Source organism: Erinaceus europaeus, chromosome 4 (assembly GCF_950295315.1).
Source record: "Erinaceus europaeus chromosome 4, mEriEur2.1, whole genome shotgun sequence".
Lineage (NCBI taxonomy): Eukaryota > Metazoa > Chordata > Mammalia > Eulipotyphla > Erinaceidae > Erinaceus > Erinaceus europaeus.
The window spans coordinates 111,126,215-111,153,994 of record NC_080165.1 but is presented as its reverse complement, the minus strand read 5'-3'; the positions used below and the strand labels follow the sequence as shown (position 1 = coordinate 111,153,994).

The window sequence follows — 27,780 nt, the reverse complement described above, 5'->3', positions numbered from 1 at the left end:
AGCTTGCAAACATTGATTTAGTGATTATTGTTGAAGTTGCTTAAAAACAGTGATGGTGAATTAAATAAATCATAAGTTACAGGTAAACAAAATATAAAAGAAAATGAATTGACAGAAACAACATGGAAAAGGCAGGCAGGCAGGAAATTTATAGACAAATGTGTCCAATAAATTTAATTGAGAAAAGTGGAAGTCAAATAAATATTCCCAGAACATACTCTTTTTTTATTTAAATAGTATAACTGGTATTTCTAGGTTAATCTTCCTGAAGCTATTTTTTTTTCACACTAGATTTCTAGCAACTGCTAAGAATTTCCACTAAGCATTCTGCACATCTCTGAAATTGTTACCAAAGAAAGCCCTTAGGCTTTCTCAGCAGGCCACAATATTCTGGATCAATTAAGTCAGGAAAAAAAAATTTGCTATGCTAAGCCCTGGTAAAACTGAGGTTATCTATGTGATTTCTATTCTGAAACAAAATAGTTCAGGAATTATGCAAATTTAGGTTTCTGATGAATCTTTATTTTGCAAGATTTGTAACATTATATTATTTTGGCTGAGGCTCCCATAAAAACAAAGTTATCAGACAGTAAAAACTTTGCACTTTTCCCGTTTTAGGTATCTGGTACTGCCCATCATTCCAAAACTGTATCAGGCCAAATTATCTTTGTTTTTGTTTTTCTTCTTAAATCTCTTTGTCCCTTTAATACCATCTTTAAAATCTCACTAGAAGGGTACATTCCTTGAATCTTGCCAAAGTTGATAGAAATAGTGTCCAGGTATACTCTGATTCAAAAAGTTTGCACATTTAATATTAATTTTTATGCTGCTCTATTTACTTATCTACATTTCCTTTGGGAGAGACTGAAAAGAACTTAAGAATTTATAGCCAAGTGCCTTGCAGAGGTACTGTTTTTAATTGCACAGGAAAGTTTACACTTCTGTTGGATAACTAGAACCCCTAATGAGAACTCAACAGATATTAAGTCTGTTTAAGTAAAGCCCTACCCCTACTTGGAAAGTTTCCTTTTGGCCAGTCCTATCAAAGCAACTTTAGCTCTGTGATTTGTTTTTGCTTGATCTTGTAGCCATTTTTTTCTTCTAGTTTTTTCATCTGTTATGTATTCTCCTGAGGCTTGTCACTGATGTTTGGTATCTGCACAACAAATTCACTACTACCAGTGAATTTTTCTTCTATTTTTTACTTAGAAATGAAAAACAGATGGAGAGACAGAGATAACTGTAAAACTGCTTTACCATTTATAAATATTTAACCCTGCAGATGGAGATCAGGTGCTTGAACCAGGGCATTGAGTGTGGCAATGTGTGCATTCTGCTGGTGTGACACAGTCGGGGCCTTCCCTATGCATTTTTTAAAAAAAATTATTTATAAAAAGGAAACATTGACAAAAAATAGTATAAGAGGGGTACAATTCCACATAATTCCCACCACCAGAATTCCATATCCCATCACCTCCCCTGATAGCTTTCCTATTCTTTATTCCTCTGGAAATATGGACCCAGGGTCATCATGGAGTGCAGAAGGTGGAAGGTCTGGCTTCTGTAATTGTTTCCCCGCTGAACATGGGCGTTGACAGGTCAAACCATACTCCCAGACTGTCTCTCTCTCTTTCCCTAGTGAGGTGGGGCTCTGGAGGAAGCAGGGCTATAGGATCCCCATGCATTTTTAAGGAGTAGAAAGAACTGATAATATTTATTAGGTTCCCAAAGTGGTCAAAGGATTCAAATATATATTGAAATATTAAGAGAGAAAAAGAAAAAAAGAAAGACTAAAGACTTCCCCACTGACTTCTATAATTAAAATAAACATTACCATATAATAATAATAATAATAATAATAATAATAATAATAAGACATGTTACCTGCATCATTATGATTCTATCTAAGAACAATATATAACACAACCAACTAGAACACTTGTAAACCTAAAAGGATTTTGGACTGAGAAAAAAATGAAATATCAATGTTAGTAAGAGTACTGGAAAAGTAATAAAATTATTTTTTCAGCAGTAAGAAGATATAGAAAATATTGACAAGATATGTGCAAGGTATCTGTCAGGAAAAATATCTCAACTTAAAGATGTAAAGAATAAATTAATACAAAGCTAATCCCTATTACTAGTCGGTTCAATATTTTATTAAGATTCTAAGTAACTATATGTAAGTCACCTCAACTTAGCCAAAATGGAAAAATAATATGATTTTTTTTTAAAGATTCAGACAGTGTGGGAGGGAGAGAGAGTGAAAGAGGCTACAAAACTAAGATGTCCTTCACTGTAGTGTCTTGAACCTGGGTTGTACACATGGCAAAACAGCCTACAGTCCAAATGAGCTAATTCACCAGCCCTCAAGTTTTTGTCTTTAACATTAACCAACTTTATAAATATTGATTTGACTTATTATGCATACATTGTACATGAGTATATATATTTTTATTTGTTTTTATTTTATCTTAATTTTCCTTACTAACTTTCCTTATAGTGGTGTCTTGCCTTTGGCAAGAAAGTCTTTAGTAGTGTAAGTTACCAGAGGATATTTTGCGATACCCTGGAAATCTGTAGCAAATTATTTTTTCTTTTTTATTTAAGAAAGGATTAATTAACAAAACCATAGGGTAGGAGGGGTACAATTCCACACAATTCCAAACACCCAATCTTCATATCCCACCCCCTCCCCTGATAGCTTTCCCATTCTCTTTCCCTCTGGGGGCATGGACCCAGGGTCATTGTGGGTTGCAGAAGGTAGAAGGTCTGGCTTCTGTAATTGCTTCCCCACTGAACATGGGCATTGACTGGTTGGTCCATACTCCCAGTCTGCCTCTCTCTTTCCCTAGAAAGGTGGGTCTCTGGCTGTAGCAACATTTTAACTTTCCATTGTTTCTAGAAATCTTTCCTCCAAAAATAATTGACTCAAATTACTATCATACTGACATATTAGACACATCAAACACTTTTTGCCAATAAGAACTGGTTAAGGGGGTTCCCGGAAGATGGCAGACTGAGAAGCTGCTAGTGGCTTGAGCTCTGACCACATCTCCTGGAAACGGTAGGATTTTCTGTCTTTAGTAGGCCAGTCAATAAGGGGTCCTAGCGGTAACACCAAGGAGGTGACTATAACTTAATTTGGGTTAAAAAATAGAGTAGAAAGAAAGGGAAAAAATTTTTTTTCTTTTAAATTATTATTCCCAAAGCATACTTCCTCCCCCTATCCCCCCCATAACCAGTCCCTGGGGACAGGCTCCTAGCAGGCTCCCCTGCTGAGCTTCTTTCTTTACCAAGATTTCAGTCCCACCAGGGAGTATCATTCATTCTAAGTCTATTCCCTTCTGAAATCTCTGGCCTTTTTTCTTTCTAAGTAGAAAACCAGCTGCCTCTGCACAACAGCTCCCCTTCCTCCCCCCCATAGCTAATCAAATAATAATAAATAAATAAATAAATAGAAACTTTCCTTTCACCGCTTTTTATTACTATTCATTTTCTTATCTTTTTCTTTTCTCTCTCTCTCTCTCTCTCTCTTTTTTTCCTTTTTTTCCCTCATTCTTGTCATGCTTTCTTCCTTAATCCTACAGCTTTATGAATTCACTTATACACGTTTTGGAATTATTTAGGGGAAGAAGGCTGACTCAGAGTGGACTCTCTCTGAGAGTGTCTCTGATCAACTTCCCTTCCTCCTTTAGCTACCCCTAGAATATACAGTGGATAGTAGATTTGCATAACTGTCTATTCCTGCTATTCTTGTCTAGTCCTGAGGTTATTTTTTTCTTTCTTTCTTAAGAATCAGCTGCCTCCCGGGAGGCTTAAGGCAATCTGGAACAGGGTGTTTTACCCTGATCTATTTTATTATGTATACTATATAAAGGCATATATCTTCCCGCCCCCCCTTTAGGTTGATCAGATTAACTCTTAGGATATCTTTCATTGCTAGGGTAGTGGGCATCTTATCTATTATGAGAGGAACTTGTCTCGTAACTCCTATTTCTTCTACAGACTCTCCCATTCTTCCTCCTCCTAGCTAATTAAAAAATAAAATAAAATAAAAAATAATCAATTAAAAAAAACCTTTCCTTTCTTCCTTTCACTGCTCTATAACTACAGCTCTTTTTCTTATCTTTTCTCTTTTCTCTCTCTTGTGTCTCTCTCTATTTTTTTTATCTTGTCATATATTTCTTCCTTCCTTCTTTGTCTTTCTGAATTTGTGAACTATTTTGGGGAAGAAATCTGACTCAGAGTGGACTCTCTATGTGTGTATCTCTGCTCTACTTCCCTTTCTCCTATTGCTGCCCCTAGAATATACAGTGGATAGTAGATTTGCATAACTGTCTATTCTTGCTATCCCTTCTTTCCTTTCTCTTTCTTCTTCACTAGGACTTGGTTGCTATTTTTTCATGAACTGGAGACATTGTTTGGCTAATTGGTAGTGATTAAACGGCTTCAATACTTGCTTCAGTTGCTATTGTAATTCCTGAGGTTGGTGAGTGCATTTGTCATAAAGGTATTTAGTATAGTGTTGCTTGTACTCAAGACACAACAACTGAGGAACAACAGAGCATAAAAAAAAAATCACATAAATCAAAAAAATGGGTAGATCAAAAACAAATAAAACTGCTACTCCAATGAATGAAGACAAGAGCCCAAAAGAAACTACAAATCATCCAGAAGTAACTATAGATAAGAAAAGTATGCAAGCAATAATAAACTTATTAATCACAGAAATGAAAACAACATTGGAGGAAAGGAATGGCAGTATTAGGGAAACAACAGTTGAGACCCCCAAGGAAAATACTGATTAACTTGAGGCAATTAAAGAACTGAAATCAGAAATAGCTGTAATGAAGAAAGAAGCTGAGGCAAGGGAAAGCAGACTAACAGAAGCAGAAAACAGAATTAGTCAGACTGAGGATGAGTTAGAGAAGACTAAGAAAGAGGTGAAAGAGCTCAAAAAGAGATTGAGAGACACTGAAAACAACAACAGAGATATTTGGGATGATCTCATAAGAAGCAACATTCATATAGTTGGCGTGCCAGAGGAAGAAAGAGAGGAAAGGAAAGGAAACATTCTAGAGGAAATAATAGAAGAAAACTTCCCAGACCTGAATAACAGAAAGGACATCAAGATTCAAGAGGCCCAGAGAGTTCCAAAACAGAATCAACCCAGACCGAAGACACCAAGACACATCATAGTCACAATGAGAAGGAGTAAGGATAAAGAAAGGATCCTAAAGGCTGCAAGAGAGAAACAAAAAGTCACATACAGGGGAAAACCCATAAGATTATCTGCAGACTTCTCCACTCAAACTCTAAAGGCCAGAAGAGAATGGCAAGATATCTATTAAGCCCTGAATGAAAAAGATTTTCAACCAAGGATAATATATCCTGCTAGGCTTTCATTCAAACTAGATGGAGGGATCAAAACCTTCTTAGACAAACAAAAGTTAAAGGAAGCAACCATCACCAAACCAGCCCTGAAAGAGGTTCTAAAAGACCTCTTATAAACAAGAACATCAGTATAATACTTGCAATATATCAGAGCAAACAAAAATCTTTTTAGAACAATGGCACTACAATACATTAAATCCATAATATCAATAAATGTCAATGGCTTAAACTCACCCAAAAAACTCACCAAAAAGCACAGAGTGGGGGTATGGATCAAGAAAACATAACCCAACCATATGCTGCTTGCAAGAATCCCATCTGTCACAACAAGATAAACACAGACTTAAAGTGAAAGGATGGAAAACTATCATACAGGCTAACGGACCACAAAAAAGGGCAGAAACAGCCATTCTCATCTCAGACACAATAGATTTTAAATTAAATAAAGTAATAAAAGATAGGTAAGGACATTATATAATTATTAGAGGATCAATCAGCCAAGAAAACTTAACAATTATTAACATCTATGCACCCAATAAGGGATCATCTAAATATGTCAAGCACTTACAGAAAGAAATTCAAAAATACAACAGTAGTAATACAATAATAGTGGGAGACTTCAATACACTTAGACAGATCAACAATGCAGAGAACCAACAAAGATACAAGAGAATTGAATGAAGAGATTGACAGACTAGACCTCTTGGACATTTTCAGAGTCCTTCACCCCAAAAAAACTGGAATACACCTTCTTTTCAAATCCACATAACACATCCTCAAGGATGGACCACATGTTAGGCCACAAAGACAGCATCAATAAATTCAAGAACATCGAAATCATCCCAAGTATCTTCTCAGACCACAGTGGAGTAAAACTAACATTTAACAACAAACAGAAAATTATTAAGAGTCACAGAATTTGGAAACTAAACAACATACTGCTTAAGAACCACTGGGTCAGAGAGTCACTCAAGCAGGAAATTCAAATGTTCCTGGAACATTTGGAAACAAATGAAAATGAAGACACAACCTTTCAAAATATTTGGGACACAGCTAAAGCAGTACTGAGAGGGAAACTTATAGCCATACAATCACATATTAAACAAAAAGAAAAAGCTCAAATGAATGACCTTACTGCACACCTCAAGGACTTAGAGGAAGAGGAACAAAAGAACCCTAAAGCAACCAGAAGGACAGAAATCACTAAAATTAGAGCAGAAAAAAACAACATCGAAAATAAAAGAAGCTTACAAAAGATCAATGAAGCCAAATGTTGGTTATTTGAAAGATTAAACAAAATTGACAAACCACTAGCCAGACTCACCAAACAAAAAAGAGAGAAGACGAAAATTAATAGAATTGTAAAAGATGGAGGAGATATCACAACTGACACCACAGAAATCAAGAGAATCATGCAAAACTTCTATAAAGAACTATACACCACCAAGCTAGAGAATCTGGAAGAAATGGAACAATTCCTAGAAGCAAATGCCCTTCCAAAACTGAACCAAGAAGAACTACAAAATCTAAATGCACCAATCAAAGACAAAGAAATTGAAACCGTTATTAAGAATCTCCCCAACAAAAGTCCTGGACCAGACGGTTTCACAAATGAATTCTACAAAACTTTCAGGAAACAGTTAGTACCCATACTTCTTAAGCTTTTCCATAAGATTGAAGAAACAGGAATACTCCCTTCCACCTTCTATGAAGCCAACATCACCCTGATACCAAAAGCTGATAGGCACAGAACAAAAAAGGAAAACTACAGAGCTTTATCTCTGATGAACATAGATGCCAAAATATTAAACAAGATCTTGGCCAAACGGATACAGCAGCATATCAGAAAGATTGTTCCTCACGACCAAGTGGGATTCATCCCAGGAATGCAAGGCTGGTTCAACATACGTAAGTCAAACAATGTCATTCACCACATCAATAAAAGCAAAGCCAAAAACCACATGATTATCTCAAGATGCAGAGAAAGCCTATGACAAAATCCAACACCCATTCATGCTCAAAAGTCTACAAAAAATGGGAATAGATGGGAAATTCCTCTAGATAGTGGAATCCATATATGGCAAAACCACAGCCAACATCATACTCAGTTTCCAGAAGCTGAAAGCATCCCCCCTCAGATCAGGGACTAGACAGGGCTGTTCACTGTCACCATTACTCTTCAACATAGTATTGGAAGTTCCTGCCATAGCAATCAGGCAAGAGAAAGAAATCAAAGGAATACAGATTGGAAGAGAAGAAATCAAGCTCTCACTATTTGCAGATGATATAATACTATACATAGAAAAACCTAAAGAATGTAGCAGAAAACTACTGGAATTTATTAGGCAATACAGCAAGGTATCAGGCTACAAAATCAGTGTACAAAAATCAGTGTCATTTCTTTATGCAAACACTAAATCTGAAGAAGAAGACATCCAGAAATCACTCCCATTTACTGTTCCAGCAAAATCAATAAAATACCTAGGAATAAAGTTGACCAAAGAAGAGAAAGACTTGTATACTGAAAACTATAAGTCACTCTTCAAGGAAATAGAAACTAATACCAAGAAATGGAAAGATATCCCATGCCCATGGATTGGAAGAATAAATATCGTCAAAATTAATATTCTCCCCAGAGCCATATACAAATTTAATACAATACCCATCAAAGTTGCACAAAGCTTCTTTAAGAGAATAGAACAAACACTACAATCATTTATCTGGAATCTGGAAACACCTAGAATTGCCAAAACCATCTTGAGGAAAAGAAACAGAAAAGGAGGCATCATACTCCCAGATCTTACACTATATTATAAAGCCATCGTCATCTAAAGAGCATGGTACTAGAACAAAAATAGGCACACAGACCAGTGGAACAGAATTGAAAGCCCAGAAATAAATCCCCACACCTATGGACATCTAATCTTTTATAAGGGGCCCCAAAGGATTAAATGGAAGAATGTGGCTCTCTTCAATAAATGGTGCTGGGAAAACTAGGAGAATGAAATTGAACCACTTTATCTCACCAGAAACAAAAATAAACTCCAAATGGATCAAAGACCTGGATGTCAGACCAGAAACTATCAAATACTTAGAGGAAAACATTGGTAGAACACTTTCCCACCTACACCTCAAGGACATCTTTGATGAATCAAACCCAATTGCAAGGAAGACTAAAGCAGAAACAAACCAATGGGACTACATCAAATTGAAAAGCTTCTGCACATCCAAAGAAACTATTAAACAAACAAAGAGACCCCTCACAGAATGGGAGAGGATCTTCACATGCCATACATCAAACAAGAGGCTAATCACAAAAATATACAGAAAGCTCAGCAAACTTAGTACCAAAAAAGCAAATGACCCCATCCAAAAATGGCCAGAGGATATGAACAAAACATTCACCACAGAGGAGATCCAAAAGGCTAACAAACATATGAAAAACTGCTCTAGGTCACTGATTGTCAGAGAAATGCAAATTAAGACAACACTAAGATACCACCTCACTCCTGTAAGAATGGCATACATCAAAAAGGACAGCAGCAACAAATGCTGGAGAGGATGTGGGGACAGAGGAACCCTTTAGCATTGCTGGTGGGAATGTAAATTGGCAGAGCCTCTGTGGAGAGCAGTCTGGAAAACTCTCACAAGGCTAGACATGGACCTTCCATATGATCCAGTAATTCCTCTCCTGGGATTATATCCCAAGGACTCCATAACACCCAACCAGAAAGAAGTGTGTACTCCTGTGTTCTTAGCAGTACAATTCATAATAGCTAAAACCTGGAAGCAGCCCAGGTGCCCAACAACAGATGAGTGGCTGAGAAAGCTGTGGTATATATACACAATGGAATACTATGCAGCTATCAAGAACAATGAACCCACCTTCTCTGACCCATCTTGGACAGAGCTAGAAGGAATTATGTTAAGTGAGCTATGTCAGAAAAATAAAGATGAGTATGGGATGATCCCACTCATCAACAGAAGTTGAGTAAGAAGATCTGAAAGGGAAACTAAAAGAAGGACCTGACATAACTGTAAGTAGGGCACCAAAGTAAAAACCCTGTGGTGAGGGGCAGACATGCAGCTCCTGGGCCAGCGGGGGGTGGGAGTGGGTGGGAGGTATGGGTCATAGTCTTTTGGTGGTAGGAATAGTGTTTATGTACACTCCTAGTATAATGTAGTCATATAAATCACTAGTTAATTATTATGAGAGGGGGAAAATGAATTGTATGTCTCGAAGTTTTTTAAAACACAGGCTGAATCTTTTTAATATATAGGCTGTGTATTTGATATGCGGACTCTCTCAAAAGCCTAGACCAAGTAGATCAGTATCAACCCAGCTTTATATAAGATACTGGGTACTGTACAGCAAACACCAACAAAAGGACTTTTCAAAGTTAACCCAATCATCAAATAATGTGATGATAACATTAACTATCGATTGTCTTTTTGAACCCTAAGACAGCAGGAACCTCACATCTCCACTATAGAGCCTCTACTTCCCCCAGTCCTGGAACCCTTGGATAGGGCCCACTTTCCCGTATGCCTCTCCCAATCCATATCAAATAATATTGCATCTGCCGATCACAACCTAATCATCACAACGATTGCCACCTCAACATGCTTCACTTCAGACTGTGTCCAGAGACTTCACGTGTGGAATGACAACCCTTCAGCTTCATTACTTGGGTGAGACCTTTCCTTTCATAGTATACTCTAATTTCATCTCAGGTGGTTAACTTTCTAACAAAGTCCCAAAACCTAGATATACACCAGTTTCTGTGAGAGAGAGCATGTTTTCTCATGTATCCATAAACTACTGCAAAATATATACCTGAAAGCAGAAGTACAATAGAGTTTGCAGCGAGTATCCCTCTAACACTTCCTCTCCACTATTCCAACCTTTGGGTCCATGATTGCTCAACAATTTGTTTGGCTTTGTATGTTAACTCTCTTTTCAGTCACCAGGTTCCAGATGTTATCAGGATGCCGGCCAGGCTTCCCTGGACTGAAGACCCCACCAATGTGTCCTGGAGCTCTGCTTCTCCAGAGCCCCACCCTACTGGAAAGAGAGAGGCAGACTGGGAGTATGGACCGACCAGTCAATGTCCATGTTCAGCGGGGAAGCAATTACAGAAGCCAGACCTTCCGCCTTCTCCAACCCACAATGACCCTGGGTCCATGCTCCCAGAGGGATAGAGAGTGGGAAAGCTATTGGGGGGAGGGGGGGAGATATGGAGATTGGGTGGTGAGAATTGTGTGGAGTTGTACCCCTCCTACCCTTTGGTTTTGTTAATTTATCCTTTCTTATATAAATAAATAAATTTTTAAAAAGTACTGCAAAAAAAAAAGTACTGGTTAAAATAACTTCTCAATCCATTTAATGAAATATTGGGCACTCACAAATAAGATGCGATAATTCTACGTTCTCAATTTAAATATTATCCTTGATCTATTGCAAGTGTGCAAATGTAACTAAACATAGTTTGCCATAATTCCATATTTCTATGGGTGAAAATATGTAAAACAGAAACATGTAAAAAGACCCAGTAGGGATAGATAAAAAAACAGTCATCTCTGGGAGTAGAGCGTTTTTATTTTTTTATTTATTTTCATTGCCTTAACTTTTCAAAACTTTAACAATAATAAAATGGTTTATTATTTCTTTACTCAGGAGTAAGCATGATAATTTTGTTTCTATTTCTTTAGTTTTTCATTTGAAGATTATTGTGGCTTCATCTCTGTTTTTCTCATGCTTAAACATTAGAACCTAAGCCTTTTTAGGGAAACAATATAAATATTCTTGGGAGAACATATAACAGTCAGTCTTTATAGTTGAGTAAAATTAGTGGTATAAATGACTGTGATAACGACAAGAGAGGGCCTGGCATGTCCCTGAATTTTTTGTCAACTTTGACATCTTCCTCTTCATGTCCCTTTTGTTTACTTTTGTAAGTAGAAGTTTTATCATTCCAGTTCATTGAATTCAAACATATGTGGGAAAACAGTCACAAAAATACTTATACCAAAAGAGAGACATATTCTTCAAGAGCCAGTAGAAAACAGAAATTCTTCCATGATGGAATTTGAAATTTCAGATTGATGGTGATTCCTGATGATGAAAAAAAAAACAACAAAAAACTCCCAAGTTGAGAAAAGAAAGTTGAAATTGAAAGCAGTGAGCAGTGGAATTTTAGAGCAGTGGAGAGTATTTAGAGCCAAGTTAATGTTCAGTGTAGTCACTACTGCTAAGGTCTCTAGATTTTTTTCATTAAAATGCTTTCTCAGAATTTTTTCACAATACATAAACTCTCAGGCACAAAGCAAATGCCTTTCTCATTACTGACAAATATGGAAAAACCTTGAGCATAATTCATCATTTCTTCAATGCTGTTGCCATTTGGATTGCATGATTATTTATTTCAACTTTTTAATATTTCTGCTTTTAAATTATCAGTGATCAAGTTCACAATGAGTTATTTTAAAACACATTCCAAATATTTTATTTCGCCCAGCTTCATGTTGACAGGTACAATAGCCCCATCTTAGCTTCTGTTCACACAAGAACACATTTTGAAACCCAATTAATAAAAGGTAGAGCTATACAAGCTCTGCAGAGCCCAGCACCTGCTGAGCAAACTGTCAAATGTTTGCCACGGTACTTAGAGCTGTATTAGGCAAAAATGAAAAAGAAAAAAAAAGCATGGAATGAAATTAAAAGCTCACAATAAAATAGTTGATTAAGAAAATTAAGTCATTTTACACAGATCCATGTCTCTGTCTCCTAGAGGAAGCCTTGGGTGGTTGCTGTGGAGCAGAGCCAGTTAAAATGTGTGTCCTCTATCGCAATGACTACTTAATTTTACTCACAAAGGACTCCTTTGGCATTCATCTAAATTTTCAGATCTCCTTTCAAATTTATTCATAAGTTTCCTAGTTCCCAATGACCTCAACATACTTGGTGCTGGGAAAGGGTCTGTGAATAAATGGCAGATCTGCACCTCAACCAGAATGAAGCCTTAGGGGTCCTGAGGCCCTATTTTAGATAGACTTTTCTGTAGACCATGAGGCTGAACTCTCAGATTCCCTTGCCAGGTATTTTAATCATATTATTACTATTGTTGTTATTATTATTATTATTATTATTATCATTTGTGTGTGTGCTATTTAGGATAGGAAGAAGAAGGAAATGTGATAAAACAAGTTTTGAAGGACTAGTCATTCGACTTGGCTCAAATTTTTCTGTTTCTAGAAAACCTCTTCCAGTTAATTTTTTTCTTACACTATCATTCAATTGTTCTAAAAGCCTAAAAAAAAAAGTAAGAGAAAATGGTCTTCATATTAAATGTTCAGTTAGAACAGATATAATGATATCTATACAATAAGTTCCAAGGATGTATATAAATGTATTCATAATGGGTTAATGTTGACAAAGGGGTTCTAGTAGATTCGTCTGTGGGAAATCTGGGTGGATAGAGACTCCATGATTTTGTGTTCACAAAAACTGGAAGAAAAATGACAAAATGCATACTGACTAAAAACTTCTGACAAAAATATATATAAATATAGATAGATAGTTATAGAAATGATATGTAATAAAATAGAAATAATAGCCCAATTCTGGGATCTTGGGAGAAATAATGTGGTTTCCAAAGGAGGTGATGGGAACATAGAATTTTGGTGGTAGAAAAGGTATGGAATTATATACCCCTGTTATCTGTCATCTTGTAGTTTTGTAAATCAATATTAAATCACTAAAAAATGAAAAGAGAAGAGAAGGAAAGAAAAGAAAAGAATTGAATAGAAGAGAAGAGAAAAGAAAAGAAAAGAAAAGAAAAGAAAAGAAAAGAAAAGAAAAGAAAAGAAAAGAAAAAAGAAAAGAAACAAAACTTCTCCCCCAGAACACCATAACATTCCTCATGTTGCTAACATTTCATGAGTTGAAGTAAGTCACAGAATCAGGTCAACCTTTCATTGGGTGGGATATATAATTCTTCTGCACAGTGGCATTCTAGTTATAATAACCACATACTTAACAACAATTAGGAAAACCCCTATATATTGGGCAGTAAATCATCCAAATTTCATTATTTTATCAATGATTTCTTGAAATGTAGAAATTTATGTTTGTGGGTAAATATGAGAACTGTTTGCTTTCATGGACAAACTAACTAGAAGTAAGAATAATGTTCCACCATAAAAATGCAACAATATTTCACTACTTGTACAAAAGAACATTTTTCATAACTTAATATATTTTATTGTTTTAGAAAAACATATTCACATTTTTCTCTAATTACAGTATCTATTTAGCTCAACATACATAAAACAATATATACAGATATCTTTTTCTATATGCTATGATGTCTTTTATAATTCTTGAATTCTTGAAAACTTTTGTGAGCTCGCTCATAAAAAATATTCAGTGACTTCCTGTTGCATTCTTAGCAATTTTGATACTTAACTAGAAGATTTTTATGACATTTGCTCCTCAGTTATACTACATAAGGAAATATTTTAATTTAATAGTTTATAATCAACATAACTTTTAATCATTTTTGCCACTTCTTGGGCTTTACCTAACCAGGCTGATTTTTTTTTTTTTTTTCAGACAGAGAAGCAAAGAGAAGGAAAGAAATCACAGCTCCAAAGCTTCTTCCAGTGTGGTGGGTGCCTGGCTCAAATTTGGGTTTCATGCAAGACAAAACAGCACACTATCAAAATGAGCTATTTTGCCAGTTTTGACTTTTTTTTATTAATTGATTTATTTATTTTAAAAAAAGGAGACATTAACAAAACCGAAGGATAGGAGGGTTACAACTCCACACAATTCCCACCACCAGATTTCCATATCCCATCCCCTTCCTGATAGCTTTCCCATTCTTTATCCCTCTGGGAGTATGCACCCAAGGTCATTGTGGGTTGCAGAAGGTGGAAAGTCTGGCTTCTGTAATTGCTTCCCCGCTGAACATGGGTGTTGACTGACCAGTCTTTGACTCTTTAATTCTAAGGTTATTTATTTTATGATAAAGAGATTAAACTCAGGATCACATCCCTACTGAGTAATTTTTTTCCTTTAAAAATAAAAATAATCTACAAAATGGAGTATCCCCCAACTCTTCATCGGCATTATTCTAGCCTTTAAGTTCATTATTGATCAAGGATTTGTTTGGCCTTGTATGTCAACTTTCTTTTCAGCCACCAGGTTCCAGACGCTAGCAGGATGCCCACCAGACTTCCCTGGACAGACAACCCCACCAATATGTCCTAGAGATCCATTTCTCCAGAGCCCCACCCTACTAGGGAAAGAGAGAGACAGGCTGGGAGTATGGATCATCCTGTCAACACCCATGTTCAGTGGGGAAGAAATGTCAGAAGCCAGGCAGTTCTGGTGGTGGGAATTGTATGGAGTTGTACCCCTCGTATCCTATGGTTTTGTCGAAGTTTCCTTTTTATAAATAAATAAATAAGTAAAAAATACAAATAAAAGTAATTTTTCTTTTAAATATATAAACAAAGAATTTTTAAAAATAAAGATATATTTTCATTTTGTATTTAAACAAACATAGAAAATAAATGATCACATAGAATGACAGAAGTAATTCAATTTATAGCTTTTTGACTTTTCATCATAGGATAAGAGAGGTACAACTCCACACATTCCCACCACCAGAACTCGATATCTCTTCCCCTCCCCTGATAGTTTTCCTATTCTTTATCCCTCTGGGATCATGGACCAAGAGACATTATGGGGTGCAGAAGGTGGAAGGTCTGGCTTCTGTAATTGCTTCCTTGCTGAGCATGGGCTTTGACAGGTCGAGCCATACTCCCAGCCTGTCTCTCTCTTTCCCTATTGGGGCAGGGCTCTGAGGAAGTGGGGATCCAGGACATATTGTGGGGTCATCTGACAGTGAGGTCTGGTTGGCATCATGGTAGCATCTGGAACCTGGTGGCTCAAAGGAGAGTTAACATATAAAGCCAAACAACTTGTTGACTAATCATGAACCTAAAGGTTGGAATAGTGCAGATGAAGATTTGGGAGTCTTTGTTTTGTAGATAGTTAATAGGTCTATTTTAGTTATATTCCAAAAGGCCCTTGACTATATTAGTGGTTTTTTTTTTTTTTTTTTTTTTTTTTTTGTGTGTGTGTGTGAGACTGCCATGTGATATGCATGTGGACCCATGTTATTGTCTGGGGAGATGATGTCATGGCTGGAAGAAGGACCAGAAATATGGATCAGGGAAGACAGTAGCTCCCAAATATGGGAAAAATGTATAAATACTGTTTACTGTCAACTCCATCGATAACCCTGAATTCTAAGGTAAGCTCAAAGATTTCTAATTTACTCTTGGATTCATGCAACTGAGTATGCATTTGTGATTGTGCCAAGTATATAACTAAGAGATTTCTGAATTAACTTCCATATAGAACATAATGAATTTTAAATGATAAATAATAAAAATGTTATAATTCTAATTTTAAAATACATTATTAATAATATTTGGAGTTGAGGGGGTATAGCCAGTGGAATGTACATATTATCATATGTGAGTACTTGGGTTTAAGTACCCATTCCCCACATACAGGTATCTCCTTCTCTCTCTAACACTCTCTATCTCACTCTATGTCTCTATCTCTCATCTTTTATTAATGAAAAAGGAATAAAAATGCCTACTAGGTACAGTGGACTCATCATGCATGCACAGAGCTACAGTGATAATCCTGGTGGCAAAAGAGCAAAAAGTAAATTGAAAAAAATCCCTCAATATTAGTGACGATGACTATCTAAAACTAAAACTAACAGGCACTTTTTTTTATTTAAGAAAGGAGACATTAATAATACCATAGGATAGGAGGGGTACAACTCCACACAATTCCAACCATACGATCTCCATATCCCATCCCCTCCCCAATAGCTTTCCCATTCTCTATCCCTCTGGGAGTATGGACCCAGGGTCATTGTGGGTTGCAGAAGGTGGAAGGTCTGGCTTCTGTAACTGCTTCCCCGCTGAACATGGACATTGACTGGTCGATCCATACTCCCAGTTTGCTTCTCTCTTTCCCTAGTAGGATGCATTGGTGGGGTCTTCAGTCCAGGGAAGCCTGGCCGGCATCCTGATGGCATCTGGAACTATGTGACTGAAAAGAGAGTTAACATACAAAGCCAAACAAATTGTTGAACAATCATGGACCCAAAGGTTGGAATGGTGGAGATGAAGTGTTGCAGGGTACTCACTGCAGACTCTAGTGTACTTCTACCTTTAGGTATATATTTTGCCCTAGTTTATGGATACGTGTGAACATATGCTCTCTCTTACGGAACCTGGTCTATATCTAGGTATTGGCCACCTAATCAACACGAGTACCACCTCAACATGCTTCAGCTCAGACTGTGTCCAGAGACTTCAGGTGTGGAATGTCAACCCTTCAGCTTCATTACTTGGGTGAGACCTTTTCTTTCATAGTATTCTCTAATTCCATCCCAGGTGGTTCACTTCCTAACAGGCACTTTTGAGACAAACTATCTTATCATTTCACTGTTTAGAAAGGTAGGATTGAGAGAATGTTGAAAATCAGAACGACTGTTTCAATGCTTTAAAATTCACTATATACAGGATGCCCCCATTTACTAGTTACTAGTAATTCCCCATTGTTGATATGATTGAGTGCAAAGTAATAAGATTTACAAAGTTACCAAAACTGTGGTCTCAATCTCTATTTTTGTGTGCTTTTCTACAGTTCTTCTTTTTGTGAAAACACTATTATCTAGAGCCATAAAAATACTGTACTCCTTCAACCACCTTCTGCTTTTTATAATAAACTGTATTTATATATTGTTCATATTTCTCCTTCTTATAGGTCTAAAGAATAGAGAATTTTAGATTCATAATTTTCTGGGTTTGAATTTCCTCCTCTGCAGTTTATAAATTGTATGACCTTGGGCAAGTAATCAAGCCTGCATAGGCCTAAGTTTTCTCACCTAGAAAAATAGTGATAAAAACCTCATTTACAGATAATACTAAATTAAATAAGAACATAAAAAGTATATGTGAGACTCTCTATTGCAATAGTGATTTTTTCATCTTTTATGCTCCTTATTACATTTTATGTATCCAATATTTACAGGGCTTTGTTCAAAACAAGTCCTTATAGAACTGGAATAACTGGATTGAATTGACTGAACTTGATGGTATACATGTTACAAAAGTCTCAGGGTACAGGTCCATGCTCCTGCCCTTTCTATAATTGCCTCAGCTGTAAGCCTTGAGCATTGCCATGAAAAGAAAATGTATGATATTTCTTATTTGACCTCAGTTACTCATCTTCAGCTGTCGTTTAGGACAAACATAGTGACAAAACAAGGAAACAGCAGAAGTTTAGCTGGGAATGGTAACCACATGTGAATTTCTATGAGGTATCTATTTCACCTTCAGAACTGTCTTAACATTTTGAGCAGCTCAGAGGTCAGGAATGCTGTTGTCATCAGGGTTAGAACTGCTTTCTGAATAAATACCATGTTAGGAGGAAGATGACTCAGCCCTCAGAGCAGCCTAAACCTCATACTCCTCTCATATTTTAAGCAACAGAGAGTGGTAAGCAGCTGTTAGATATCTTTGCTTCTTTGTTCAAGAAAAGTTTAGCCTGTTCCATTTGGAAAGAAAATGGTCATTACTTCCAGCTCTTTCTCTGAATTGTTACTACACATATAGCCTAGGCCATACAGCTTAACTTTAGACAGTTTCATCTCATTTTCTAAATATTTCCTGTTTCCAAGTGAATGTTAAATTTTTTGAAGGAAGAGATCATACCTTGTAGTCCTCTTATATTTTCTCTTTCCAGTCTTTAAAATTAGCTTTTTGTCCATTTTAGGTGGCACATTAAACATAAATTTTCTTTATATAGGACTTGAAATTGAACTGGTTGCTGCTATATGTATTTTTTCCATCAAGCTTCACTAGCATACCATAGAGCAATTGCTATTCTACTTTATAAACCCAGAAACAAAGATTTAGAGCCATTAAGTACAAAACACCAAAGATAATGTTACTGGTAATTAGCTGAGTTTGAATAAATACATATGTGTAAATAATATATGCAGAGATGTTTAATATTTATATAGAGAAAATACCATAAAACCTATGTTAAATTTCATCTTCAATTTTACATTTATTTAATTTACTTTAGTGTGATGGAGAAATAGATAGATTATATAGAGAGATAGACTGACCAAAGCAATGCTAAGTCTCCACTAAAATCCTAAGTATATTTTCTCTCTAACTTGAGGCCAGATCCATTCACCTAATACCAGTTTGAATATAACAAACAACACTAAATGCTTTAAGAACTGGGAGAAAATCCAAGTTTATCAGATAAAGAAGTGACTACAAAAGCTGGATAAGGTCAAGAGACTGGCTCACCTTACATGGACATTTTTGGGCATGATCAGACCACCCCATCACCTGGATTTCCTAGACAGGAAATACTTTGATTCTTCCATAGGTAATAAGAACCTAGACCTCTAATAAATCCTTCTTTCTACCATCACTGGTCACATCCATTGGGAATGTCATCACAAGCCCCTTTGTGGGTTTGTTTCTTCAGGACTCTAACCTCACCATGAACTAGTAATGGTGGAAACTGCCCCACTGTCTGAAGGGAGGCTGGATCAACCTACTTTGGCACTCAAGAAAGACTGGTTATGAAGTGAGTGAAGCCTAGATTCTTCCCAGCTATGACACTGGACTATAAACTCAGTCTGATGGGGACTCAGAGGTTGTACAGGCTCTAGGGCTAAATATGAGTAGATATGGGGTTCCAGTTAGATGTATGTGGTAAACAGTTAATGCATTTATATATTTTCTTCATGTTTGTGGGAAACTCTCTGTCTTAATTCAGCTTCCTAGTTCTATTCTCAACTCTGATACCATCTTCCCAGACAACACTTCTAGCCCACCTCCATGTTAGCTATCAAGGACAAGCAAAAATTACTAACATACAGACTGCTATACCTGAAATAGACTTCCTATCGGCCTTTCACTCTAAGGTCCCTACTTTGATCTGCTCTACTACTACTTAGTTTCTGTTTATTAATTTTTCTGTCCTTATTTCTATTCCACTGCCTTTCAACTGCCAAGATCCAAATGCTACTATGATTCCAACTCATCTTCGCTGGGCAGATGACCTCACCAATGCTGCCTGGAAAGTCACCTTTCCAGAGCCCTACCAAATTAGGGAAAAATAGAAACAGGTTAGGGATATAGATAGACCTGCTGATGCCCATGTCTAGTGCAGAAGCAATTACAGAAGCCAGGACTCCCACTTTCTGCAACCCGAAAGGAATTTTGGTCCATACTCCCAGAAGGATAAATGATAGAGGAAGTAAATCAGTGAGCTCTGTACCTCCATTCTATGAGGATCTAAAGCATTTGTCACCAGGAGTATTGTTTTTATACCAGCAATGAAAGGGAAGTGAATCTGGAAAACACCAGAGGAAGTCATGCACTGTTTCTCTTATCTGAGACAGGAAAAACACTCAGAAGTAATAATAGGTGTAGGTAGAAAGGAAGTGAAGGTAGCGCCATTGAAAAACTAAGTTGAATACAAAGTTCCAGCAGTAATCCTGCTGGTGGAAAAAGAAGGGAAAAAAAGTTTATTTGTACATATGAAAAGAGAAAAGACAGGAATATTCCCAAATAATAACAAATAATTATTTAATTTTATTTTAGTATATTTATAGTAGATATTAAATAAATCACAATATATGTGACCTCATTATTGATCTTTAAAGATATGAATGAATAATAAGAATGTGTGTGATTAGGAAAGAAAAATAGTATAAATATGGAAGAAAGTGAGCCCCACCCTAGAGTTTCCAGGCCTGGAAGAAATATAGGATTTTTGGAGAAAGGGGAAGTTTCCTGCTGTCTAAAGGTTTATGAAGGCAATAGATAGTTATTGTTATAGCCAAATTATTTGGCAATTGGTTTAACTTTGAAAATCCCTTTGTTATCATTTACTGTATCATACAAAACCTTATCATAGGCCCCTGTGCTGAACATGGGCTGCAGACCAAATTTATGGGGTTTGCAGTTAACAATATGTATATACTTTCACCATAGTTGGGAGCTACTCTCTTCCTTGATCCAGCTTTCTAGTCCTTTTTCCAACTATGACACCATCTTCCCAGACAATAACCTGCACATTAGCTGCCAGGCTCAGGCAAAAACTAGTTGGGTCATGGGTTCCCTGCAATATATCTAAAACAGACCTACTACCTTTTTCCAAAATAGAGACCCCAAATCTTCATCTGCAATATTCTTGCCTTTAGGTTCATGATTAGTCAACAATTTGCTCTGCTTTATTTCTTAACTCTTTTTCAGCCACCAGGTTCCAGATACTGCCATGATATCAACCTGACTTTCCTGGGCAGAGGACCCATCAATGTGTCCTGGAGCCCTGCTTCCCCAGACCCCTGTCCCATAAGTGAAAGAGAGAGACATGCTAGTAGTATGGATCTACCTGACAGCACCCATGTTCAGCTGGGGGAAGCATTTACAGAAGCCAGACCTTCCAAATTCTGCACCCCATAATGATCCTGGGTCCATATTCCTAGAGGGATAAAGAATAGGGAAGCTATCAAGGGAAGGGATTGGACACGGAGTTCTGGTGGTGGAAATTATGTGGAAATGTACCCCTCTTATCCTATAGTCTTGTCAATATTTCCAAAGTATAAATAACTTCAATGTTTAATCTTTTTCTAGTCACAGGTATTTATGGAATATTTTCTTTCATGGCTCGAAAGTGGTTTTATATACATACCAATGTTGAAGAGATCAATTAGTTTGAGATTTAATCAAGATGATTCAGCTTACTTATATAAGCAAAGAGAAACTGGAGAGCTGCCTAACTCACTCATTTTGATCTCAAGCTACAAATGGACATTATCTGTGAGACTGATGGAAGACATTCCCTCAATTACTGTGTTATGAGTCATAGATTCCTTGTATAGAATGTAATTGAGCATTTTGTCACCAGAGGATTCTTATTTCAACTATTGCTAGTATAAAGTAAATAAACATCTTATTTGTATGAACAAAATAATAATTTAGGCACATTAAGTGTTAAGGCTTACTAAAACTTTAAGAGAACTTAAGTTTCAGTATGGACAAGTATAAGAATGACAATTTTATCTTTAAGATATTATTCATTATGATGTACAAATATATTATGTTGCTTGTATAATTAATGTCCTGGGTAGCTTATCACACTTTTATTGCATTCACAAACATTGCAAAGGATTAACTATAGATGGGTATTTAAAAAAGTTTGTTTTATGTTTCACCAAAGTAGGATAAGAATGGTTCAGGAAAGGAAAGGAGTAGGGAAATGCTCAAGTGATCATTATTATGGCTGTAGAGAAATTTCTGTTTCACTCTCAATTTTAATCCCTGCATGGCACTCACTGTGCATTAACCCAGAATGGATCATTGTGCTTCTCTGTTAAAAATAATTTAAGGTCATTTAGATTGATGATTCCTGCTGTACTCAAGGTTCTGTAAATAATGATAACATTACTGTCTCACAGATATTATAGCATTACCTAAATTATAAGTAAAAGACATATCATGTCATGGTCAAGTCTAATGCATATAATCTATAGGCTTAAATCTCACTGTCATATATGTCTGTTGATGAGGACAAAAATAATGATCTTTATTAAAAAATGTGAAGTCTGTATGTTTTTCTAAACTGGAGTAGAAGAAATTGTGTAATACAAAGGAAAATCTCTTTTAAAGGAAAAAAGTATCCTCCATAGTAGATGCCACTAAGTATTTCTCCTTTTTTTTTTTTTTTGACTCCAGCATTATCACTGGGGCTTAGTGCTTGCACTAAGAATCCACTTCTCTTTGAAGCCATTTATTTATTTTCGTTGTATTGGCTAGGATAGAGAGAATTTGAGAGAGGTGGAGAGATATAAAGGGAAAGAGACAGAAGAACAGCTGCAGACTTGCTTCACCACTTGTGAAGCGACCCTCTTCCCCTTGCAAATGGGAAACTGAGGGCTAGAAACTGGATCCTTGCATGGGTTCTTTCTTCATACTATGTGCGTTTTACCCAGTGTGCCAGAGCCCTGTCCCTCCCTTTTTCTTTCTTTCTTTCTTTCTTTCTTTCTTTCTTTCTTTCTTTCTTTCTTTCTTTCTTTCTTCCTTTTCCTCTCCCTCTCTTCCTTCTCTTCCTCCTCCTCCTTCTTCTTCCTTGTGTATTTGACACAATGTTCATTATAATTACATGGTGGTAGGTGGTGGAAAAAATAAGGTAAACATCTGTGCTTTCGCATTAACACTAGCTGATTGAGGAAAGTGCAGCTGTTTACTTTTTATGAGAAAGAAAAATCCTGACATGATATTATCACAGTCCTGTAATCAACTTTTCCTCAATAAAGTGATACTAAAGTTGAAAAATAGAAAAAAAAAGTCTTATTTCTCATTTTGTTTCTTAAATATTTTGCTTTGACCATTGTTGTCATTCTCTGAGAACATGTCTAGCTAATTTATACCTTTCTCATATCTTACTATGTTACTATGTGTCTTTTAAATATTTCTGTCTTTTTCAAAGCCTCTGTCTCACTTCCTTCCTTCCTTCCTTCCTTCCTTCCTTCCTTCCTTTCTTTCTTTCTTTCTTTCTTGCCTCCAGGGTTACTGCTGAGGCGCAGTACCTGCACTATGAATCCACTGCTCCTGGCAGCCATCTTTTTTTCATTGTTGTTGTAGTTGCTGCTATTGTTGTTATTGCTGCTGCTGTTGTTGTTGGAAAGGAAAGAGAGAAATTGAGAGAGGAGGGGAATACAGAGAGGAGGAGAGATAGGCACCTGCAGACCAGCTTCACCACTTTCAAGTGGGGAGCCAGGAGCTCTGGCTGGGATTCTTGTAGTGGTCCTTGTGCTCAGGGCTATGTGCCATTAACCTGGTACACTACCATTTGCCTACCTTCTTCCTTTTGAATTTATATTTTTCCTTGGTAAATTTTTCCACCAGTATGATTTTGGAACTTTGTCTATAAACCTTTCACAACCATCACCTAACAATATTATAAGTGAGTTCTTGGGGGCCAGGCGGTGGTGTACCTGGTTAAGTGTACACATTACAGTGCGCAAGCATTCGGGTTCAAGTCCCTGGCCCCCACCTGCAGGGGAAAAGCTTCACGAGTGGTGAAGCAAGTCTATAGGTTTCTCTCTGTCTGTCTTTTGCACTGTTCCTACTTCCTTCACAATTTCTCTGTCTCTATTCAAAACCAATAAAGATTTTAAAAAAGAACTGAGTTCTTATTCTTCCCAGTTTATAATTTCTGATACATCCAGAAAAGAATCTTCTATGTCGTGAAAATCCTTACTCCATTATACACTTTTCCTTTCATAAGTAACCATGCGTCATTAATGTATGTTTTTACTTTATAAAGCTGGCATGTACAACGTGGCAAAACAGGTAAATATCAGCTATTTCATGTGGAGTCAACACTCTTTGCAATTCATATTTGTTATAAATTAAATTTAGATTTATTGAAAAATATACAATTCTTTATTTCTATTTATGCATCTATTTTATGACTAAATTCTTGGTGCCATCTATATCAAATATCAAGTCTATTTAAACATGAGACTTTCTTTAGGTTCTGTGTTATCTTCCACTAGTGTCTATTACTGCAGAGATATAATGAATAGCTTTGCTTCTTTTCTAAATGTTTCTTCAGATAATGGATCTTTGTAGCTTCTTCAAACAGAATTTCAGCTAATATTTAGCCATCATTCTATAATTTTTAAATGGCTTTCCATTGTTTGTTCAAAATTTTATGTGTAATTTTAAAATAGCTCTTTATCCCTTAATGTACTTGCTCTACTTTCCTTTAGAGTTTCTTAACATTGTACTCTAGATATTTCATTGTAAATTTTATGTTGTGTTCTAATTTAAGTCAAGATGTCTATCATATTTTCTGTTTCTAGGCAGCATATTGTTTCCATTTCATTAGTACAATCTCTGTCTCCTGAAAAATGTCAGCTTCATTTGTTTGTTTAGCTCTCTTCTTTTCACAAACTGTTTCCTATAGCTTCTCATCTCTTGTACCCTCAGTACAAGGCCAGATTGAATTGTGTAATTGGGGATAGGGGTATTAATATTAATCATCTGATGGATATCTGCCTAGGTATGTACTTAGCCCAGCTCAACACATAGGAGACTAGGACAGTGGGGATACATTTATGTTCTGGTGTCTCTTCCACTCTCATCCTGTCTATCTGTCCAACTGCCTGCCCCTCTGTCTTTTCTATTTGAAAAAAATGATCTGGTGCAGTTCACACCATGCAAAACCCTGGTGTTGAAAAATTAAAAAATCAAGAGTGGAATTTTTGAAAACTGATTGGAATGACTGTACTTATAGTTGGAACTTGTCAACTATGTTTCACAAGTGTCTGAATTGGATAAACTGAAAAGAAACCTATAATATCAGAGTTTTTTTTTCCTTTTCTCTTTGGCTTATCAGCTTTTCCAGAGAATAAGTCTTATTTCTAGCATTGCTGTAATGAAGCAGTCTATTAGCACCCTGGTAAGTGAGAAAGAAGACTCACATATTCAGTGCATTCACTTTCACTTAATTTCCTCTGTTTTGGGGATGTCTTTTTCTCATTAGACTTGGAGACATCCAAAGTTGTGGAATCCGTGTTTTAATCTCTGGAGTATAAGATTGAGGTTCTTATGATAGATGAAGTCATTTAATACTCATTTTCCTCTTTTTCATCATCTGAAATTTTGTTGTTATTCTTTCATCCCCTATTCTCTTAGTACTTACAAATTTGTACATGAAAAGATGCTTTCAACACTGTTTTATTGGGTTTATGGTAGAAGGACACATCCAATCCTTTATCTTTAAATGGAAATCTTGCTGTTGTCTTCTGCCAGGCTAGCTTCGTGGGCAGGAGAGAGAGACGACCAGAGACTCATAGGTGAGTGGTACACAGTTCAGTCTTTATTCATGTGGAATGCAGCACAATCTAAACTATCTCTAATCACAATCCTTTCCTTATATAGTAGGGTGGAAACAGGTTGTGACATAGAGAGGTTGGAGTGAAAAAAGACTGGTGGAAATCAGGGTGTACTAGGAGAGGGGGCAGAGCAAAAAGACATCATGAACCAGTGGGGATTAAACCAATGAAACAGAAGGGGTTTTAGAAGCAGAATTAGAAGCATACCAACATTCCCCCCTGTCTTTTTAAATAATGGCCATAGTATCAGGAGTGTGGGGTGAACAGAAACTTATATCATACAGGTATTTTCAAAAGAACTGGCACAGACACGGAGGAACAAAATAGGAGAGCAGCAAGAACCAGTGTGATGCCAAGGTGAGGCCTGAGGGGGGCATTTTCTGCCTCAAAGGGTCTAGCAGGAGAAAGAGCATCTATTGCCTCAAAGGGAGTTTCCTACCTCTGTGGGAATCTCTTGCCTCTAGGGGCATTTCATGCCTCAAAGGGCATTTCCTGCCTCTGTGGGCATGACCTAATAAGGAGGGGGAGCTTTCTGCCTCTGGGGCAGGGCCTGAAGGTGAGGGGGGTGTATCCTATAGAGTCCCAGGGCAGATGGCTGCAAAGTCTATTGACTGCTGCTGTCAGTCTTTGAGAAACACAGCAGCATAAAAGGAAACTACTGTAAAGTTGTGTAAAGTGTCCAAGAGGTGTACCAGTAAGTCCGATGAAAGTGTCAGTCCAAAGCAGATGACCACAGAAGAAATGACAGGGGATAAAATGCTGCATGTCTGTCTCGATGGGGAAGGTCAGCCACTGGAATTCCGCTTTTCTGTAGAGAGTGAGCTTTGGAGACTGTGAATTTGTTTCTTCAGGTAGTGCTAGGTCACATCATTGTTTTTTGGCAGTGCGTTGTAGTCATGCAATCTTGTGGGCAATGTCAGAGATCAGGGGTCCAAATGGATTTCCAGAGATTCCATTTGAATAGATGCTTTTTCATGTGAAGACTTGACAGCTATAATTCACTTACTTGTCAAACAAAATTTGTAGCAGATTAGAAGTTTACTATAATTGATAACTCCATTATAATTGGAAGTCCTTTCTAGTATGATTTTAAGGTTGTTTAAATAGTTTGAACTCAATAAAAGAACCATGGTTAGAAGTCTTAAGCATAAGAATCATTAACATAATCATTGCACTATCTGCCCCACCCATAACTCATACAGTTTTCAGGATTAAACGTTTCAGATTTATGCCAAGATGTAAAAAAAAAATCAAAGGAGGAGAAAAAAAATTGGATTGTTTCTGGATGTCTCTAGAAATCATGGCTGCATCCAGCATTATTTTTTAAGTCAATGTCATACAAAAATTCAGTCATCCAAATCACTCTCTTATGAAACGCAACTGAAAGCACACAGCAAACTTAAGATATTCAGAGAGAACACTGAGGGGGGAATGGAGAGAAAAGTGGTAGGCAGTTTTTGCTTCTTTCACCTTGAACCAGATTATCCAGATCTCACCATGTACCATCATGAGTCCCCAGAGGGCATCCTAGTCCAAAAAGCTCTTCGAAATTCCATTTAGGACGCTTCTGAAGGTTCCTGCTGGATTGCTGCAGGCACCCCTTTTTAAAAACGTCTTCCCATCGAAGAAAGAATTGAATCAGGAGGGTAGAACTAATGACGTTTCTCCATTCTTGGGGACTGCCAGGGTACTCGAGAATGCTCTTCAAGTTAGAGTAGTCCTTCTCCATGGGAAACATGCGAGAGGAAGTCCAAAAAGTCCAAGGAGAAATGTTTGCACATCTCCCATGCTCTAAGATCACAGTCATAAGGAACCAAAGTGTGGCCCAGAGCAAAATGTAGTCCTCCTCGGGAAACATGGGAGAGGGAATTGAGATGTCCAAGGAGAAATCTCTGTGCATCTTCCAAGCTCTACGATCACAGTCAGAAGGAACCAAAGTTCCCAGTCAGGGAACCAAAGTGTGGCCCAGAACAAAATGTTCCAGAGACAGAGAAACTGTCTCATGAAGAAAGAGTAGAATCTTTGGAAAACCTCTTCATAAGTAGAAAGGCAGGCCATGGCGGCTTTGCTTATCTGGTCTTCTTTGGTCTGCTGCATGTGTGTGGATCCGAGATTCCTGTCCCTGTTCAGGTGCCATTATGCCAGCTAGCTTCATGGGCAGGAGAGAAAGAAGACCAGAGACTCATTGCTGAGTGGTACGCAGTTCAGTCTTTATTCATGTGGAATGCAGCCCAATCTAAGCTATCTCTAATTACAATCCTCTCCTTATATAGTAGGGTGGAAACAGGATGTGACATAGAGAGGGTGGAGTGAAAAAAGACTGGTGGAAATCAGGGTGTACTAGGAG

The 27,780-nt window shown here is 37.0% G+C and overlaps 1 long non-coding RNA gene across 1 annotated transcript in view; it reads right to left on the bottom strand.

Moving 5' to 3' along the window:
- Positions 1-595: 595 nt before the first annotated feature.
- The window catches only part of LOC132538308 (uncharacterized), a 70,929-nt gene continuing 43,744 nt past the window's right edge, over positions 596-27,780 (bottom strand). The window contains exons 2-3 of the long non-coding RNA XR_009549704.1: positions 1,258-1,362; positions 596-784 (exon numbers count right to left, since the gene is read on the bottom strand). This is a non-coding gene — a long non-coding RNA (uncharacterized LOC132538308). The remainder of the gene's footprint in view (positions 785-1,257; positions 1,363-27,780) is intronic.